Source organism: Triturus cristatus, chromosome 4_2, assembly GCF_964204655.1.
Source record: "Triturus cristatus chromosome 4_2, aTriCri1.1, whole genome shotgun sequence".
NCBI classification, from domain to species: Eukaryota; Metazoa; Chordata; class Amphibia; order Caudata; family Salamandridae; genus Triturus; species Triturus cristatus.
The window spans coordinates 860,742,118-860,762,799 of NC_140586.1; the positions used below are offsets into that span (position 1 = coordinate 860,742,118).

Sequence of the window (20,682 nt, forward strand, 5' to 3'; positions counted from 1 at the left end):
GATATTAAAAAGTGTGAGGGGGAGAGAAGTTATAAGGTAAGAGGCATATTGATAAATCCATAGTGATACCAAGGGTGGTCTGTGGATGAGGTGAAGAGAAGGTCTGAAAGCGGTATGGGGGACATGTCAGGAATTCATGAGGGCTTCTTTTAATCTAGTGCACAGAGAGCAGACGCCTGGTCAAATACACAGTGCACTCAGGGCAGACACATGAGGAGGTGCACACTATGGACACCTAGATCGGAACCAGAAACCTACAGAGATACACAGTACACCCTAGGGCAGACACTTGATGAGGTACACGGTACAGGCAAAACAGACACCAAGAGTGAACCCAGGTACCTGCTCAGCTACACATTACATTCAGGGCAGACTGTGTCAGAGGAAACAGACACCTGATGAGGTACACGGTACACACAAAACAGACGCCTTCAATAAAAGCATACACCTGATGAGGTACACAAAGCAAACATCAAGAGTGGACCCAATCACCTACTGAAATAGACAGTACACTCAAGGCAGACGCCTTCAATGGATCTAGACACCTGATGAGATACACGGAACAGGCAGAACAGACACCTAGAGTAGACCTGAGTCAGAGGAACAAAAATTGCCAATAGTGAATGAGAAACCAGTTCAGCTTTTGAAATAACATGTAGTTTTAAACATTTGGTACCTAATTGGGTCATGTTTGCAAGCGTTTCTCCTTGTACAAAAAATACAGTGGTTCTCATCGGTTCCATCTCAACACATTTCCGATAATTGGTGAAATCACTATACGAAATGAATGCTTATGAAAACACACATGACCCTTACTCATCTTATTTGTTTGTAGGTCATTTTTTTTTTAAATAAATTCTTTTTATTAAACATGTACAGTTTATTCAACATAGGTATAGTTCCATCAGATCAATGACAGGGAACACAGCGATATCAAGGTGTATAAACTTGGGAGGATGATAGTTGTTATGGTGAGGGGGGACTGTCACAATGTAGGTCATTTTTAAAACGTTCGACAAGTATTATTTTCACTTCCGCTCGTATTACTTTTCTCAATTCTGAGGCAATGTTTGGATGTGATAACATTCCCGAGTCAGAGCTTCTTAAAAGCTTTTTTGTGTAACCACCTGAGCTCTTCGTAAACTGCAGTAAACAAAAAACAGGGTGGCACGTACACAAAAAAAGCATACTAGAAGCATGGAATCACTGACAAAATATTGACTACAAAAATATTGTGACAAAAATATTGAAGTCAAGAATATCGACATCTTATCTACATCATGGTAAGTACAAAAATATCAAGAGAAAAGAAATATCGGTCAAAAAATTGTTGTTAAAAATATAGTTTTTTTAATGTTTAAAAATCATAACTAATACAGTAAGGTGCCGATTCCGATCCGGGTCGGAAAGCACTCCGACCGAGTCGGTTCCGGAGTATTTTCTGACCGAGCCGGACCCCTACAGTCCGACCGAGTGAGTACGATGCGCACGTATGCTGTCGGACTCGGTTCGGTCAGACTCCCATAGAAGTCAATGGGAGACAGTTGTACGACGCATACATGCGCTCCCATTGACTGAAGGAATACATCTCAAACAAGTGCACCCCCTACAGTGGGTACGCGTCAGTACCATCTGCGCCATACATGCCTGTGTGGGGGAGACCCATGGGTCTCTCCCTGTGTGCGAGTCGTACGGCTGCGGGTGTCGGGGGGTCCGACGCGGACCCCCTGAGTCCGACTCCGGGAGCATTGTGCGAGCCGGACGCTCCTATTCGGTCGAGCTGTCCGATTCGAGCATCGTACTCGTTTGGTCGAGAATCGTCTCCATTGTGCGCGTCGGTTTTTAAAAATAAATTCTTTTTATTAAACATGTACAGTTTATTCAACATAGGTATAGTTCCATCAGATCAATGACAGGGAACACAGCGATATCAAGGTGTATAAACTTGGGAGGATGATAGTTGTTATGGTGAGGGGGGACTGTCACAATGTAGGTCATTTTTAAAACGTTCGACAAGTATTATTTTCACTTCCGCTCGTATTACTTTTCTCAATTCTGAGGCAATGTTTGGATGTGATAACATTCCCGAGTCAGAGCTTCTTAAAAGCTTTTTTGTGTAACCACCTGAGCTCTTCGTAAACTGCAGTAAACAAAAAACAGGGTGGCACGTACACAAAAAAAGCATACTAGAAGCATGGAATCACTGACAAAATATTGACTACAAAAAAATTGTGACAAAAATATTGAAGTCAAGAATATCGACATCTTATCTACATCATGGTAAGTACAAAAATATCAAGAGAAAAGAAATATCGGTCAAAAAATTGTTGTTAAAAATATAGTTTTTTTAATGTTTAAAAATCATAACTAATACAGTAAGGTGCCGATTCCGATCCGGGTCGGAAAGCACTCCGACCGAGTCGGTTCCGGAGTATTTTCTGACCGAGCCGGACCCCTACAGTCCGACCGAGTGAGTACGATGCGCACGTATGCTGTCGGACTCGGTTCGGTCAGACTCCCATAGAAGTCAATGGGAGACAGTTGTACGACGCATACATGCGCTCCCATTGACTGAAGGAATACATCTCAAACAAGTGCACCCCCTACAGTGGGTACGCGTCAGTACCATCTGCGCCATACATGCCTGTGGGGGAGACCCATGGGTCTCTCCCTGTGTGCGAGTCGTACGGCTGCGGGTGTCGGGGGGTCCGACGCGGACCCCCTGAGTCCGACTCCGGGAGCATTGTGCGAGCCGGACGCTCCGGTTCGGTCGAGCTGTCCGATTCGAGCATCGTACTCGTTTGGTCGAGAATCGTCTCCATTGTGCGCGTCGGTTTGCGTGCGACCAAGTCTAACGGATCGGGTCGGAGCCGAGAACGAGGCGGTCGGAGAATTCACGCATCTTCGCATCGTACTTCGTCATCCCGACCCGTGTACGGATCGGTCGGAAAAGAAGCATCGGAATCGGATCCGCTACGGCCGAACCCGATTCGGTGCCCTACCGACCGAGATCGGAATCGGCCCCATAATGTTAAAATAAATTAAACATATACATAGAAAATATAATATATATATACTTCATATTATTCATAAAGAATTATTTTATTAACTTATAAATTGTTAAAAAACATTTTATAAATTATAAATACATATATACACACAAAACTAATATAAATAAAAATAACAAAAATAAATATAACAAATTAAAAAATTCAATTTTTTAAAATCTTTTTCAAATAAAAAATACACAACACTAACTAAAACAATAAAGAAAAATATTGGATAGCGGAGGGGAAAAAATTACTATTCCAACGCCAGAGAGTGCAACAGTAGTGAAAGTGTTGGATAGCATAGGGGCAAAAATTACTATTCCCACTCCAGTGAGTGCAACTGTAGGGAAAGTATTGGATGGCGTAGGGGTTAAAATAACTATTCCAACTCCAGAGAGTGCAACAGTAGGGAAAGTGATGGACAGCGTAGGGGTAAAAATTACTATTCCCACTCCAGCGAGTGCAACAGTATGGAAAGTGTTGGATAGCGTAGGGGTAAAAATGACTATTCCCACTCCAGAGAGTGAATTAATAATAAATTAACAATAATTTAATTATACATACCAATAAATTAAAATTAATAATTACTTGAATAACATTAAATTACTTCCCACGTTATTCCCCTATAAACCCACAACCCGCTCCACATAAAAATTAACACAATTAATATAATTATCAATTAATAAAAATTAATTATCAATCAATAATTAATTAACAATAAAATATTTATCAATACTAATAAATAAAAAATAATAATTGCTTAATTATAAAAAATTACTTCCCACCCTATTCCCCTATAAACATACAACCCGCTCCTAAACTAAATTAGCACAATTAATATATGTATCAATCAATCAATTAATAGAAATGTATTACCAATGAATAATTAATAAATACAATTCATTAATAATTAATAATTAATAAACAATACATTATCAATACCCCAACAAAATTATCAATTAATTTATTATAATTACTTTACTTCCCACCCTATTCCCCTATAAACCCACAACCCGCTCCAATAAAAAAGTAACACAATTAATATAATTATCAATTAGTAAATTAATACAAAATTAATTACCAGTTAATAATTAATTGACAATAAATTAATTATCCATATCAATAAATAAAAATTAATAATTACTTAATTACAATAAATTACTTCCCATCCTATTCCCCTATGAACCCACAGCCCGCTACGGAACTAAAATGCAATATGTAATTAAAATTAATTAATTATTTCTAGACATTATGATTTAATTTACTATAATTAAATTACTTCCCACCCTATTCCCCTATAAACCCACAACCCGGTACGGTACTAAAACGCAAAATTTACATTAAAAAGAATTAGTAACTTCTAAACATTTAATACATATGTTTTAAAAAAAACATACAAAACATAACAAAAATGTGGAACACATACACATAAAATACATACTAAAATACATAACACTAACATAAACATCTATATCATCTACATCTATATCTATATCTATATCAAACTGGTTTTCGTCCCGGTCAGGGGACCGATACTGCCCTGCTGGCAGTCGTGGAGAATGCCAGGAGCATTCTGGATACAGGGGGATCAGTGGCAGTGATCCTCCTCGACCTCAGTGCGGCATTTGACACTGTGGACCATCAAGTGCTTCTCCAACGACTGTCGGGGGTGGGGGTCTCCGGGCTGGCCCTGAAGTGGTTCTCTTCCTTTTTGGCTGGCCGTACGTTTGAGGTGTGGGAAGGCAATATGAAATCTTCATCGGTTCCTCTCCAGTGTGGTGTGCCACAGGGCTCTTCGTTGAGCCCTACTTTATTTAACATTTATATGGCCCCCCTGGAGAGTGAGATACTGCCCCTGGGTGTCAAGATTATCAGCTATGCTGATGATACTCAGCTGGTGGTAGGCCTTCCCCAGTCATCTTACCATCCCGATCAGCTGCATACGTGTCTGGAGAAGATCTACACGTGGATGTGTAGCTCAGCCCTCAAGCTTAACGGCTCCAAAACGGAATTGATGATATTGGGGAACTCCCCTCCTACCCTGTCTCCGGGTAGCTGGCCTAGTTGCCTGGGAGCGGCTCCCACCCCCAGACAGGAGATCAAGAGTTTGGGAGTGTGGTTGGAGCAGGACCTCACCTTTAAGACTCACGCTAAAAAGACCGCAGGCGTGTGCTTTGGTCTGCTCCGTTCAGCCAGGAAGATTCTACCTCTCCTCCCTGTGGCCTCTAGGAGGTTACTTGTTCAGGGGCTTATCATCTCCCGGCTGGACTTTAGTAATGTGCTGTTTCTGGGGGCCCCAGAGTCCACTTTAAACAAATTACAGCAGGTGCAGAATGCGGCCGCGAGGCTCCTGATGGATCTCCCCAGGCGTCAGTCTGCTCGACCTGCGCTGAAGGCGTTGCACTGGCTTCCCATTAGGGAGAGGGTGAAATTTAAGGCACTCTGCATGGCCTATAAAATCTTGCAGGGGAAAGGCCCTCCCATCCTACGGGATATGGTGCAACCCTACAAAGCCTCTCGCTCCCTTCGATCGGACCATCAACATCTGCTGCAGGTTACGAGAGTAAGGAAAGCAAGATCTGGGGGCAGAAGATTCTCCTTCAATGTGGCCACTTTGTGGAACTCTCTTCCACTCTATCTACGCTTGGAATCAAGTTTCCTGCGTTTCCGCAAGTTGTTAAAAACTTACTTGTTTCCTGCCTAACTCCTAGTGCCTCATGCTATGACGTTTCTTTCTGGATGAGCGCGGGGATGCCCAAGGGTAACCAGGCGCGTTATAAAACTCATTAATAATAATAATAATAATAATAATAATATATATATTTAAAAAATATATATTTTCATTAGAAACAATGGGCATTATAGAAACACATGGCCTACACAAAGGTTAGCCTCCATCTGCACTAATACTTTTTAACATTGTTAATGAAATAGTTATTCATGACTTCAGGAACATCCACCGCGACAGTACAGTACAACAACCCCAACACCTTCCACCCTTTACTCCTAATCAGACATTTTGAACCGCCTCCAGTCTTGGTGGCTCACATATATACCCTCTGAATTTATTCCAGTTTCCCAGATTCTTTCCCATTTTTGAGGACATCCCCGATGCACATATACCGCCCTTTCCGCCACCATAGCTTCATCCATGTCCTTACACCATTCCTGCAGCATAGGAGACTCACCCGATCCCCACCTCCTCGCAATATTCCTTTCAGCAAACATGATTCCCAGTGTTACCCAGTCCTGTGCTGGGTGGGTTAGGTCATTTGGTTCCCAAATATTTAATAAGCACCGTTTCGACTCCGGAATCAACAATTCCTCTACAATTTGAGACACAGTCCTCATTATCTTGACCCAGTACGCCCTAATCTTCGGACATTCCCATATAGTATGGTAGAAAGTACCCTCCTCCCCACAGTCCCACAGACAGAATTGATGTACAGCCATCCCTATTTTGAAGAGGGTCACTCTGGTGTAGTACGTGCGGTGAAGTACTTTGAGTTGTATCAACCGCAAGCGCGCCGGTATTGCAACCTCCCGAGGAGACGACAGTGCCTCCTGCCACTCTGCGTCATACAATTCTCCCAAATCTGCAGCCCATTTCTGTCTAAGCGCCAATGTGGGGTCAGGCAAGTTGTTTACTAACTTACGATAGGTGAAGGAAGTGGCCCTTCTGTGCATATATTCAGTCAATAACCTATCCTCCAAAGGAGTAGCCTCTGCCAAGATGGTCCCTGCTGGTAGAACCGCCTGTAGTGCATGTTTGGCCTGGGTGTATCTGTAAATTTCCGACGAGGAAAGTTCGTATTGGGCCTACAGGCGTTCAAATGGGATTACCTCACCCTTCCTCCAGAGATCACCCACCGTTGATATGCCTATCGCATCCCATTTATCAAAGCCTTTACTATTCTTTAGTCGCCCAAGCCTCTGAGAGGTCCAGAGTGATGTCATTTGTGTGATAACTCCCCTCCATCCCAGCCTGACATGCGCCTCGTGCCATATGTGAACTGTGTGCGCTGTTGGCCCAGTCAGTAGTCTGGATTTGGTTCTATTATACAGCACTGACATGATCCCATCCTCTCCTAGGCCTTGCCTATCCGCCTGAAACGCTGGGTCGGTATGAGGAGCGTGTATACAACTGTTAATTACTTTTAACTGGGCTGCCCAGTAGTATAATTGTATATTAGGGAGGGCTGTACCACCGTCATACCAGCTCCTGACCAACTTATCCTGCCCAATGCGCGCTGGTTTGTTAACCCAAATCATACCGGAAACTTCAGATGCGATTGTTTTAAAGTAGCTCAGTGGTACCTGAAACGGGATATTCTCCAAGACATACAAAAAGCGTGGGAGCGCCATCATTTTAAAAAGCGCCACCTTTCCCAGCATTGACAACGGCTGAATGCTGAAACCGCTCCAAGGGGGACCCAAGATTTCTCCGAATTAATTAATCGGGTTTCGGTGTAATATGGATGCCGAGATATTTAAAGGTATCCTCCGTGACCTGCAGCGGGAAATCCCTCGGAAGCGACGGCGACGGACCACGCAGTACAAACAGAACCGACTTGGACCAATTGATGGTGTATCCGGATACCTGACCGAAAATCTCACAAATATTTAAGAGCACTAAGATGGAGCGTCCAGGGGATGTCAGATACAGCAGCACATCATCCGCATAGAGGGAAATGCGGTCTTCCCAGTTTGGCGTCCATTTGAGTCCACGAATCATTGGCTCCCACCTGATCCATGCCGCCAGTGGTTCCAACACTAGTGCGAAGAGCAACGGGACAGTGGACACCCTTGGCGCGTTCCTCGCATCAGTGGGAAGTCTCTGGAGATATGACCATTGGCCACTACATGTGCCAACGGTTTAGTGTAGAGCAGTTGTATCCACGCACAGAATTTCGGGCCAAAGCCTAAGTGTCTAAGGGCTTCAAAAAGATATGGCCACTCCACTATGTCAAATGCCATCCACGCATCAAGGGAAAGGATAACCGCCGGCTCCTGAATATGGGACATGCGAGCCATTACTCCCTGCAGCCGCCGCAGGTTGAGAGCCGTGCTCCTATTTGGCATAAACTCAGATTGATCAAGGTGAATTAGGGTCGTAAGATGTGGGGTCAACCGCATCGCCAATAGTTTGGCTAATATTTTGGCTTCGGCATTAAGCAACGATACATATTTAAAAGATTAAGGGGCACTCGTAGCGGCTGTCTTTTTATACAGTTCAATGGGCAAACCATTAGGTCCCACCGCTTTCCCCGACTGTAGGGAGCCGATAGCCACTTGTATATCTTCGACCGTTAGGTCGGCTTCCAAGGTGAGGGCTTCTTCTGGGGATAGTTCAGGCAAATTAATATCCCTAATATATGTTTGAGCCTCTATCGTCTCTATAGTCGTCCGTGACTCGTATACCTGTTTGAAATACCCGGCTAAAGTATTCACTATTTCTTCCGGCGCAGCCACCAATGAGCCATCTGGAGTCCGTAACTGCACTATCGTTCTTTGCGCTCGCTCCTTTTTATCAAGCCAGGCTAAAAGTTTACTAGCCTTATCACCTATCTCATATATCGTGTGCCGCGTGGCTTGGAGCCGGGCCCTAGTCGCCTCAAGCTGGTATTCCCTGAATTCACATTGTTTAGGGCGTAAGGTTCGGGATGTCTCTAATGACGGATTCTGTGCATGTTGATCTGTAGCATTATTCAGTTCGGAATCTATGATATCTAGTTCAGCTTGTTTTGCCCTCTTGTGACCTTCAACAGAAGAAATGGCCTGCCCACGGATCACCGTTTTATATGCTTCCCAAAGAATACTAGTGGACTGGACTGAGGAAGCGTTCTCTTGGAAGTAATGTTGTGTCGCCGTGACTATGTCTTTTGAAATCTTAGGGATTTGTAAATATCCCGGATACACGGGATAGACATGCTTCAGCGCTTTGTGATGGTTTGTGTATGTTAGCAGTAATGGCGAGTGGACTGAAATACCCCTAGGGCGGATCTCAACGTCCACCACATTCGTGAGATGGTCTGCGGCTGTAAAAAAGTAGTCGATGTGGGAGAGGCTATTATGTACACCCGACTGAAAAGTGTATTGCTGCACTTCTGGATGTTTGTATCTCCACGCATCTGTAAGCCCGAGGGCATCCAAAAAGCCCTCCATACGCGCAGTCCCTGCCGTGTTCTGTCTGGGGGATGCCTATCTCTGGTCCCATCAATGACAGCATTGAAGTCCCCACCAATCAGTATCATACCTGCTGAAAGACCTAATAAAAATGCGCTAAGCGCTGGGAGAGCTATTGAGTGAAGGGCCGGGGGGATGTATACTGACACGATATAAACAGTTTCCCTTCCCATTGACAGGTAATTGCCGCAAATCGACCCTGGTCATCCGTTTGAGTATGCTGTATTATTAGTGGAAACTGTTTACGCACTAAAATACCCACACCTCTTGAACCAGAAGAGAACTCAGAGTGCACCACCATTGGGAACCCCCATCGATCTATAGCCCTCAGGCCGAGCCCACCAAGTGTGTTTCTTGCAGCAGGGCCACCGCCGGCGCGCATCTCTTTAAATACTGTAGGACCAGACCTCTCTTTATTTTATCCCCCAACCCATGTACATTCCATGTCAGCAGCGTTAAGGGGTTAATCGGAGACACCGGAGGTAACTGTGTCTGCGTCATCTCTTTCCATCACGCACAATCTGCCTTCTCTCAGGATCATTTACATAGTGCATCCAGAAACTTTTTCTAATCACAGACTGGAAGTGTGCCATGTTCGCCTGTATAGGAATCAGAACCAATAACAGAAAATACCAACTCAATATTTCCCTCTCTCCCACCCACCTCCCTACCTCCCAGCTCGCCCAAGCCAAACTTCTGTTGATGAACGCCTGGTCATCATGGTATCGAGGTGGGCGTGCGTGAGTGCAGACAGTATTCAATGGTCTCTCTTGTAGGATACACAGCATACCCATTATTCGTTTTAGGAAGGACCGCATCCAATATACCCGCACTCGCCTACTCTTCACAATTTGGCTAGCCCACAAAAAGTAATAGAAACCATAACAAGCCCAAAATGAAGAACAACCCCCCTCTTCCACTCCCCTCCCTGCTTCCCTGCCAGACGGACCCCCAACTATCCGCCACCCCAACTTAGCAGAGTGCTTTATTCCCAGTAACAGTACTTGCGTGCGGGGGGGAGAAGTCCATGGAGTGCCGTCGTCCATCCCCTCCTCAAAGACAGGTTATCAACAAGAGCGCGCTACAGGCCATCCTTCAATTCTGTTACTCTGGTCCTTTTGCCTACCACCTTCAAGTGGGAGGACCTTGTTGTTCATATCTTGGACATGTAGCAGCTGCCCTCCTCATACATGGTTAAGCCGTATAGCCTCTCTCTACACTGGCGTGACACAAGTACGTAACGTCTCCGTACTTCAATCCTCACGCTCCCTTCCGTGGTCCCTGGAGTCATCATCTTCTATGTGTTGCTGCTGTCATCTCTCCGTTCGTCTGGATCCTTCCACTCGCCGCCATCCCTCGAGCCAGTCATGGGCCTCCTCCGGGCTCTCAAAAAACCAGGTTTTGCCATCCGCCACTACACGCAGCTTCGCCGGAAACAACATGGAGTATGGGAGTTCTTTCTTTATCTCAAAAAAGCTCCTGCGACGCTTAGTTACTGCCGCCATGTAGTCCGGGAAGAAGGACACCACTGAGTTTTGGATGCGCAGTGGTGGAGCCACCCTCGCCATTTGTAGTAAACGCATCCCTGTCCCGGAAATTGAAAATACGGGCCAAGACTGGTCTAGGGGGAGCCCCGGGTTTGGGCCTACCCCCCGGCACTCTGTGTGGCTGGACTCCCTTCACTTTCAGGAATACCTGTGATTCAGACGTTATTGCGCCGAGAGCGCCCCTCTTGGTCGTCCAGCTTCTCTGCCATAAGTCTATTTTCTGCTTCCAAATGACTGACCCTTTGAAGCAGCGCAGTGGTGTCCTTTGACAAGGATTTTGTCACTTGCTCAACCTCCGTGACCCTGGCCGTCATCTTCTGAAAGTCTGCCCTCAGGAAGGAGACATCAGTCGAGATGGACCCTACTGTTGATTGCACTTTATCGAGAGCCGCCATGATATCTTCCAGCATCACTTTCGTCGCTCCCTCCAGACCTGAGTCTTTGTCAGATACGTCTTTGCGCTCAGGCAGAGTGGGAAGGTCTTTGTGGTTGGCATACTTATCCAATTTGCCCTGAGAGTTCGTGCGTGGGCCCCTGCCCCCCATTTTCCCCCAGTTCTGTATTGCGCCGTTCGGTAATCTCAGCCGCCTGCCGCGGAAGCACACTCCGCGCGCGGCCTGTTGGTTTTGCCGCCACGCTGGTAGCTGGAGTTTGGTGGGGCTGTGGACCGTTGAAGCACCGCCAGTAAATGTGCACCGAAGCACCAGCGACACCTGATCACTCTGCACGACCTCTCTCAGCCTCTCTAGGTCATCAGGTATTGTGCCTGTGCTCAGTCCCAACCACTGTCCCAGGCTATGCGAGCCTTATACGCAATGTTGCCGCAGATGCCGTCAATGGTGACAGCCAGGGCCCCAGGGAAAAGTTTGTATTTAATTTATGCACCCCCCCGACTCAGCAAGGGCCGTTCCGAGCACTGCTCTGTGTCTCAGGCCACTTAACACAGCAGGGGTACTGCAATCTGTTACCTATGCCAGGCCCGCAACAACAAGCCCCTCTAGTTCTCTGTGCGACTGCACATAGGCACACGCGGTAATGGAGGTCTCAGCCTTCACCGGGCATCCAGGCCCCTCTCCGCACCTGCGCGCTCCAATCTGCACTCACCGGCTCAGGTCGCGCTTGCCCCAGTGTGCGCACCTCGATATCTCCGCCTCCGCTCGCGGTCTCTTGAGCAGGGCACCCCCTCCGTTGTGGTCCGCCTCTGTGCGCTATGTTTTAACACAGGACCCGAAGCAACTCCGTAGGCTCCCTGCGAGTGTGGGGGGGAGAAGGAATCACCGGACGCGCTTATTAGTTATGGGCGGGTACAGCTCCCGGCAGCCGCTGTCTGCCACAGCTCCCCCTTTATTCTGCGCTGCCCAGTTGCTCCAGCTTATGTCCGACGGCCGTAGTTGCACATAAGTACCCGGCTTCATCCGTGTGTCCAGGCCGCTTTCTTTGGCACGCACCCTCCAGCTTGTGCGAAACACTTTCCGGCCAACAAGTAGGGCGATAGATGCCTCTCACCTTCGGCTTTCATGAAATGTCTATTGAGGCAGGATTATTGCCCGGATTTATGTCGGATTATTCGGGGAACTGACGCCTCCCTCGGAGCTCCTCTAGATCGCGGCCATCTTGATCGGCTGCAAGCCAAACATCTATATTTTTAACAACTGTATTTGTGCTGACGATATTACTAACTTCGATATAAATAAAAGTGATATTTCTTACCTTATGGTCGATATTCTGGTCACCGATATTCTTTTTTTTATGTTTAAAAAGCTTGATTTGAATAATAGCAGGAAATACAGAAGGCCAGCAATACAAAAAATAGCACAATGAACTAGATATTCAAACAATAAAATGGCTAGCACAAGAGCAAAAGAGAAAGCTGTTGAAATGTTATGAGGAAGTAAGGGGAGGGGAGGGAAGACAAGGGGGGTAAGGGGAACTCTTACAATTGAATAATATATGACGTATTGCATATTAACAAATAAATGTGGACAATAATCATATTATAGTTAATAAATACAATAAGTCAACAAGTTTTAGAGGAAAAAGGCAGAGAAAAAGAAATAATTACGGGGATTTGAAATTTTCAGAATTTAAAAGAGAATTATTTGTTAGTGCCATTTTGTCTAAATAGGTAGTGAGTGGCAGCCAAAAAAGATCTCTATTAATCATTAGATTGCAAGAGGAGGCAAAAGCAATATCAAGTCGATGGAGATGGCAGAGACTATTCCACCAGTGTTGGACAGAAAGTTTTGTAAGAGTTTTCCAATTAAGAGTTATGTGTTGAAAAGCTAAAGCTAACATAAGGTCAATGAGACCATGTTTGTGAGAGGGGAGCTCTAAAGATTCAAACAGACTCCCAGAGAAAAGAATAGGAATAGAAAAACGAATGAGAATGTTGAATAAACAAGAAATATAGGACCAAATTTGTCCCCAAAATGGAGAAACAGAAGGGCAAAGAAAAAGAAGGTGCATGAGGTCAGCATTAGGAGATCCACAGGTCCAGCAGTTTGCGTCAGTAGAATGAGAGAATTTAGCTATAGAAGTAGGGGTGAAATAAAGTCTGTGGTAAAGGAAAAACATAGATTGGGTGAGAGAAGCAGATCTAGACATTTTAAGAGAACGGGACCAGAGTTTGTCCCAAAAGTTGACGGCCTATTCACATCCCAGGTCTAACTCCCATGCATGTTCAATTTTATTTTTAGGACGGTCTGGATCAGGAGCTAAGGAGTGTTTATAAATGAGAGAGGCCTAAGGTATAGAGAGAAGAATCTTGAGAAGAGAGTTATGTTCAAAGAGAAGGGGAGCGGAGGGAAAGGAAGAGAAGAGAATAAAAGGTATCAGAATAACTGCCATTAAAGTAGAGAATTTCTGTAGGAAAGAACGGAGACAATGAAGGTTGCCTGAAATTGGGGAAAGGACCAGGGAGATAAACCATCAAATAGATTCTTGACCCTGATAGAGCGTCCTTCGAAACTCCCCAGCCCTCTCTTCTAACGCCAACGAAGCCGCCGCCAACCTCACCCTATGGTTATCCAACACCGCCGACACCTTAGCTCCACTGAAAAAACGTCAAAGCAAACCTGGCAGCAAGAAAGCCTCATGGTTCAACGATGATCTCAAGAAGTCCAAGAAACTCTGCCGCTCCCTTGAAAAGGCCTGGAAAAAAGACCCAACCACCAGCACCAAGGACGCCTTCAAAAGCGCCACCCGCACCCACCACCAACTGATCCGAAAAGCCAAGAAAACAGCTTTCAAGGATCGACTTGACAACAACGCCCACAACAGCAAGGAACTTTTCAACATCGTCAAGGAATTTTCCAATCCCTCGGCCAACTCAAACGACATCACCCCCTCTCAAACCCTCTGCGACTCCCTAGCCTCTTTTTTCCACAACAAGATTGCAGACATCCACAACAGCTTTGACAACCAACCCGGAAACCAACCCACCCTACCATCTGCTGACCACCTTCCCCCCGTGAACACCCTTAACGCTTGGAACCCAATCTCCACTGAGGACACCATCCGCCTGATGAATTCCATCCACTCAGGATCCCCCACAGACCCATGCCCTCACCACATCTTCAACAAAGCAGACTCCGTCATAGCACCGCACCTCCGAGACGTCATCAACTGCTCCTTCAACTCCGCTATCTTCCCAGAAGACTGGAAACACGCCGAACTCACTGCCCTTCTGAAAAAACCAACAGCGGACCCCACCGAACTCAAAAATTACCGCCCCATCTCGCTTCTTCCATTCCCGGCCAAAGTCATCGAGAAAGCCGTCAACAACCAGCTCGCCGTTTTCCTCGAAGCCAACAAATCCCTCGACTCCTCACAGTCCGGCTTCCGAGCCAAACACAGCACTGAGACCGCCCTCATCGCAGCAACAGACGACATTCGAACTCTACTGGACAACGGAGACACAGTCGCCCTCATCCTCCTCGACCTCTCTGCAGCATTCGATACAGTCTGCCACAGCACCCTTCTACAACGCCTCAATAACATCGGAATCCAAGGAAAAGCACTTGAATGGATCACCTCGTTCCTCACCGGAAGAACCCAGAGAGTCCGCCTTCCTCCATTCAAGTCCGAGGCCTCTGAAGTCATCTGCGGCGTCCCTCAAGGATCCTCACTCAGTCCCACCCTCTTCAACGTATACATGAGCCCCCTCGCGGCCATCGCACGCCGACACAACCTCAACATCATCTCCTACGCGGACGACACTCAACTAATCCTTTCTCTCACCAATGACCCTAGCACCGCCAAAACTAACCTACACGAAGGAATGAAAGAAGTTGCCGAATGGATGAAACAAAGCCGTCTGAAACTGAACTCAGACAAAACTGAAGTCCTCATCTTAGGTACATCCCCCTCTGCATGGGACGATTCCTGGTGGCCTGAAGCCCTCGGAAAAGCACCCATCCCGACAGACCACGCACGGAACCTAGGCGTCATCCTGGATTCTTCACTCTCAATGAACAGACAAGTCAGCGCCGTATCCTCTTCCTGCTTCAACATTCTTCGCATGCTCAGAAAAACATTTCGCTGGATCCCCCTCGAAACAAGGAAAACAGTTACCCACGCTCTAGTCACGAGCCGACTGGACTACGGAAACACCCTCTACGCGGGTACTACCGCAAAGCTCCAGAAGAAACTCCAACGAATCCAAAACGCATCAGCCAGGCTCATATTAGACATCCCTCGCAACGAACACATCTCTGATCACCTTAAAGACCTCCACTGGCTACCCGTCAATAAGAGGATCACCTTCCGACTGCTTACCCACGCACACAAATCACTCTACGACATCGGACCAGATTGCCTCAACTCTCGACTGTCCTTCTACACCCCCTCCCGCCAACTACGATCTTCCAGCCAAGCCCTCGCCACTATACCTCGCATCAACAAGACCACCATGGGAGGCAGATCCTTTGCATACCTGGCTGCTAAAACATGGAACTCACTCCCCGCCTACCTTCGCCTCACCCAGAACCACCTAGCGTTCAGAAAGCAGCTTAAAACGTGGATATTTGACAAATAATCCTCCTCCCCTTCCTAAGCGCCTTGAAACCCTCTGGGTACGTAGTGCGCTATACAAATTTTATGACTTGACTTGACTTGACATGTGATTAAGGAGCATCTTAGATCGAGCTCTGACTAAGTGAAGGTACTTCTTAGGAAGTCTTCACTTCTGACACCTTCTATTCTCTGGCCTGGGATGGGGAATGCTAAGTAGGGATGTCACCTTAGAGTTAGGGTAGGGATAGACTAACGTTTTTTTCTTCCTTGACTAATGATTCCTAATTTAGATATTGGATTAACTATTGCTTTCTTGATGATTATTGAAACCGGGATTCTTTTTGTTTTGAGTCTGATGAGAATCCTATGTTGACTTACTTTTGTATTAGTGCCCATTTATCTTCTACACCTTGTACTGAGGTGTTTGTATGTTCAACTATTTTTGGTTGTAATAAAATCTTATAAATTTTAGATTCGGAGTCAGTGGTTTTTCCCAAATGAAATCAAACTTTGGTAAATATATTTTGATAATTATATTCCCTCCCCTCTACGCTATTTAGCAGATAATAAGATCCTGGCGACCTGAGAGGATTCTTGGAGATAACCAGGTAGGCAAGAATCCGGTCCTATCAACCCAAATTATTCCCCTTAATTGCCAGGATTTCCAAAAAATAGTTCCATTGTTAATGGTAATAAGGGAATTGTGCCAAATTGGAGATTCTAAAAAGGACTCCCTAGAAATACATTCTGTTTGGGTTAGGGGTTTCAACAGGTGGCAAGTGTGTTTAAACAAGGGAAGAGAGGTTGGAGGAGTCTTGGCAGAAAAGGCCAGAACATCCTTTAAAGAGAAGGTTAAAAGCAAAGCACGTTCAATAGAGAGCCATAGGGGGGGGAAGGCGGAAGGTTCGGAAAGGAGCCATCTTGAGGCCTGACGGAGGCAAAAGGCTTTATGGTAGATACGAAAGCTAGGAAAATTCACACCCCCATTAGATTTTGCACTACAAAGAGACGATAGGGATATTATAGCTTTTTTATTTTTCCAAAGAAAGCTGGAGAGGCGAGAATCAATCTTTTTAAAGTAACAGGCAGGAATATGGACAGGGAACCTGGAAAGAGCATACATTAACATAGGAGTAAGCATCATTTTAATTGAGTCCAATCGACCCCACCACAAAAGAAAAAGAGGATTCCAGGATGAGAGTAGTTTGTCAATCCGAGATAAGGCTTCAGTCATATTTAGTTTAACAGAAGAGGTGATGGAGTTGGAGAACCACATACCTAAGTATTTGATTTTAGAACTATTCTGTGCAAAAGCAGTAGAAGAGAAGGAATGTTGAAAGCAACATTTTGTGAGATGGAGAATTTCTGTTTTGTCTGAATAATTTTGTAACCAGAGACAAGGGAAAATGAAGAGAATTCATTGGTCACCGATATTCTTGATGTCGATATTCTGTCTCTACGATATTTAAAACTCGATATTTCTGTAGGTCGAAAAAAAAACCTCAATATTATGTGGGTTTACCCATATTTAAGCAGATAAACCGTTCCTTGCCAGACAGCGAGGGCTTTGAGAGAAAGAGAAGCACAGGTCTGGTAGAAAACACGAGAAGTGCCTGCAGGAGAGGCACCGGGGAAAGTACAATTCAAGGCCCTGGCTGCGTCTCCGGCTGACGGCAGCTGGTACCGCATTACTCACAGCAGTGTCAGGGATTTGAGGAGTGGGAGCGGGATGGAGCAGCTTTTAGTGGGGTGGGTAAGAGAAGTTTCCATGCAGAACAGTAGCCTTTGGGCCGCCCGGGCTTCTACATCAACTTGGTGTGTGTTTGCAGTATGTACGTACCTGCCTTCCTTCGTTCTCAGGGGCAGATTTACTAGACAGTGACGCATCTGTAGAGAAGTGTCACTTTCCCTGCGCCACTCTGAGAAACCCTTGCACCACCATGGATGTGCTGTATTAACAATATGACACACCATGGCGCAAGGATTGACAGATGCGTCAGAAATTCTGGCGCATCTGTTAGGGCAAAAGTCACGCATTGCTGTAATCATGTCACAAGCAGCACGCAACTCCAGAAATGCATTTGAGGCCTATTCCCACTACACTGCGTCACTCCTTATGCCTGCTTCAAGCTGGTGTAAGGTTCTGACGCAGTGGCGTCCTAGAAGTGAAACAGTGAAATCTTGTTGATTTCACTGCGTCTCTTTTACAAGCCTTTCTTGCGTGGGAATACACACCCTGCATACATTATACCTGACGCGGGTAAAATGTGGCGCAGGGCTTTACATCTCCCTAGATGCGTCATGTTGTAAATTGCTTGCATTTTTACGCCGCCGCTGTGACACAAAAATGCTGGAAACCAAGGTTCGAGCTTCGGGGTCGGCTCCACATCCTGTGATTCTGGGCAAAAAACTTAGGGGCATATTATCAAGACAGGCGATAAAATTATCGCCGCTTTAGCGGCAGAAAACTGCCGCTAAAACGGCAATAATGGGCTTGATAATATGCTGTATGGAATTCCATTTGAAGCCCATGTTAGATGTGCAGGACGTCTAAACTGAGCTTCAATTGGAATTCCATAGAGCATATTATCAAGCCCATTATCACCGCTTTAGCAGCAGTTTTCTGCCGCTAAAGCGGCGATACTTTTATCGCCTGTCTTGATAATATGCACCTTTATCTCCCCGTACTTGAATGTGTCCTTTTATAACAAAACCAGTGCTCATTTAAAGCGCTCCAATACCTTGTGGTCGAGTCGCGCTATATAAATCTGCATTAAAATAAAAACAATTATAATAATAATGCATGAAACAGGGCCAGTCGCCAAAGCGTCACTAAACCAGCAGAAGGTGGGACAGCTGTAAGCCAATGAAAATAAAGGATTTTTGAAAAACACACCGAAGAAGCCAATCAAAAGCCATATACAGGCTGTTGTATCTTGTAATGCACTATATGTCCTTTCTAAATGCTAATAAAAACGTTATGAAACAAAAGCGATGGGCGTGCTGAATCTCCATACCCTGGATACACGATGCCTTCGCTCGCTGCTGTAGGCTCGACTTAAAACTGTTTTATTCATCCGTAGGAGTTTCCGATGCATTACCGGTGCTTGTTACTAGAGGGCACTGGCAGGCTGTCTGGCTACAAAAGTACGCATCGGGCAATCTGAATACCCAGAAGCCACTGCATTTAAATAAAAAAAATTGTCAGCCATACGGGGTAATTACAATCATTTACATGGCACTAGAAGGAGTAACTAAAGTTGTGTGTATATTATGATAATAAAACGGAGGCAACGGATTACAGTTCAAAGGTGCCCTATTATATATGTATCATTTTTTTTATAACTTCAAAAGGCCGAAGCTTGCACACTATCTGTAATTTCGAAGGAGATTGCTTCGCTAGGTCATGCGCACTTCGTGTGGCGATGACGTGCGAAGTTCCCTAGCTATTTTTGGAAGATCTCTAAGCGCGCGAGATCTATGTCAAAGTGATAATTAAAAGAACTTGTCGTGACTGTAGCGCGTCAGAGAGTTGATAAGATTAGCGATGTTCGGAGGAATAACCAGTTTTTACGAATACATCTCTAAATTTTATGAGTCGATTTCGTTTTGTAAACACCCGCCAATGGAAAACTACGGGTTTTAAAATGAAAAAAATTACCGTATATCATGTAATTCAAGGTAGACCGGTGGGAGTTGTAAGGCTCCTCTTCGTCGCTAGAGGTCAGGTTGCGGTTTACACAAGTAAAAGCTGGCATTTTATGTGATCTACTGAAAGGATTATTAATGACACTTTCTTGTAATCAGACTTTAATGTATAAAGGATAAAATATTGTTTTTACTAGCAATTATGATACACGCAGTATAAAAAATAATAATAGGGAAATCAGTGCTTCGTTTGCAGCCTGTGTGGTCGGGGCACAGTAGGCATCCCACATTCAGGGGCTTATTTATAAGAGGTTTGTGCTGACAGGGGGCCACTTTTCTGAGGCTCCGGAGAGGTCACTTTGCGTGGCTTTGCATGCCCTCAGACATATGGAGTACGACAAAGCAGCGCAAGTCGCGGCCTTGCCTTATTCCGCATCAAGGACACGGTCCATGGGCGCTGCAGTGAGTTTTCCCACGCAGCATCCATAGATTTAGACACTGCCCTAGATTTCCTTCATTACGCAAACCTGGGACAGCGCCACAACCTTATGCGTCCCCAGAACAGGCGTAACAAGGAGATTTTTAAATTTTGTATTTCTCCTCTTTTTTTAGGTCGAGCGTGAGCCAGTGCGCAACCGCTGCTCTGCGAAGATCTGTGGTAGTTCAGTATGGAGAGAAGCTTCGCCCACTCACCATTGCCTCGTGTGTTTGTCCTTTGTAAATGCTGTCTTCTGATTCGTTATGAGGCTTGTTAGTCCCACCTTAGTACAGCCATGTCGTCATTAGTATCCTCCCATGGCTACTGGGCCCTTTACTTGGATGTTACACAGTTCGTGTACTCTTTGTTTATTGAGCCCGGCCAATGGCGTAGGCCACCCAGAGCGAGGTGTCCCGGCTCCACGCTCTCTTCCTTTCCTGTGACGCTCGGGGCGCATGGAGCGAGCGAGAGGACTTTCACTCACTGCAGATGAATCCTCATGTTTTTTTCTATGTGACCATTCTGGCATAATGCCATGTTCCTGTGTAAGCGATTGTTGTAGAAATGGTGTATTCATAAAGACACATGGTCACACAGATGTGACATCATTTGAGGCTTACGTCCTCCATTTGATTTCTTACAGAAATAGTCACGGTATACAATAAAAGGTTTGTGAATTCTTGAACAATGTCTATCTGATTTTTGAAGTTCAGAACAATAAGCTGGTGGCGGCACATTTGAACCTTGCTTCCTTTCCTTG

General features: G+C 45.5%; 1 protein-coding gene and 1 long non-coding RNA gene across 3 annotated transcripts in view; one reads left to right on the forward strand and one right to left on the reverse strand.

Moving 5' to 3' along the window:
- Positions 1-20,682, reverse strand: part of LOC146835267 (peroxiredoxin-like) — a 559,426-nt gene that overhangs the window by 455,341 nt on the left and 83,403 nt on the right. The window lies entirely within an intron of this gene.
- LOC146835269 (uncharacterized) overlaps positions 1-20,682 on the forward strand; it is a 92,184-nt gene that overhangs the window by 49,290 nt on the left and 22,212 nt on the right. Inside the window, exon 4 of one of the 2 annotated variants that reach the window (XR_014960705.1) lies at positions 20,057-20,607. The exons of the other annotated variant lie outside the window; for it this stretch is intronic. This is a non-coding gene — a long non-coding RNA (uncharacterized LOC146835269). Of the gene's footprint in view, positions 1-20,056; positions 20,608-20,682 lie in introns of those variants that run through there. 2 annotated transcript variants of the gene reach the window in all.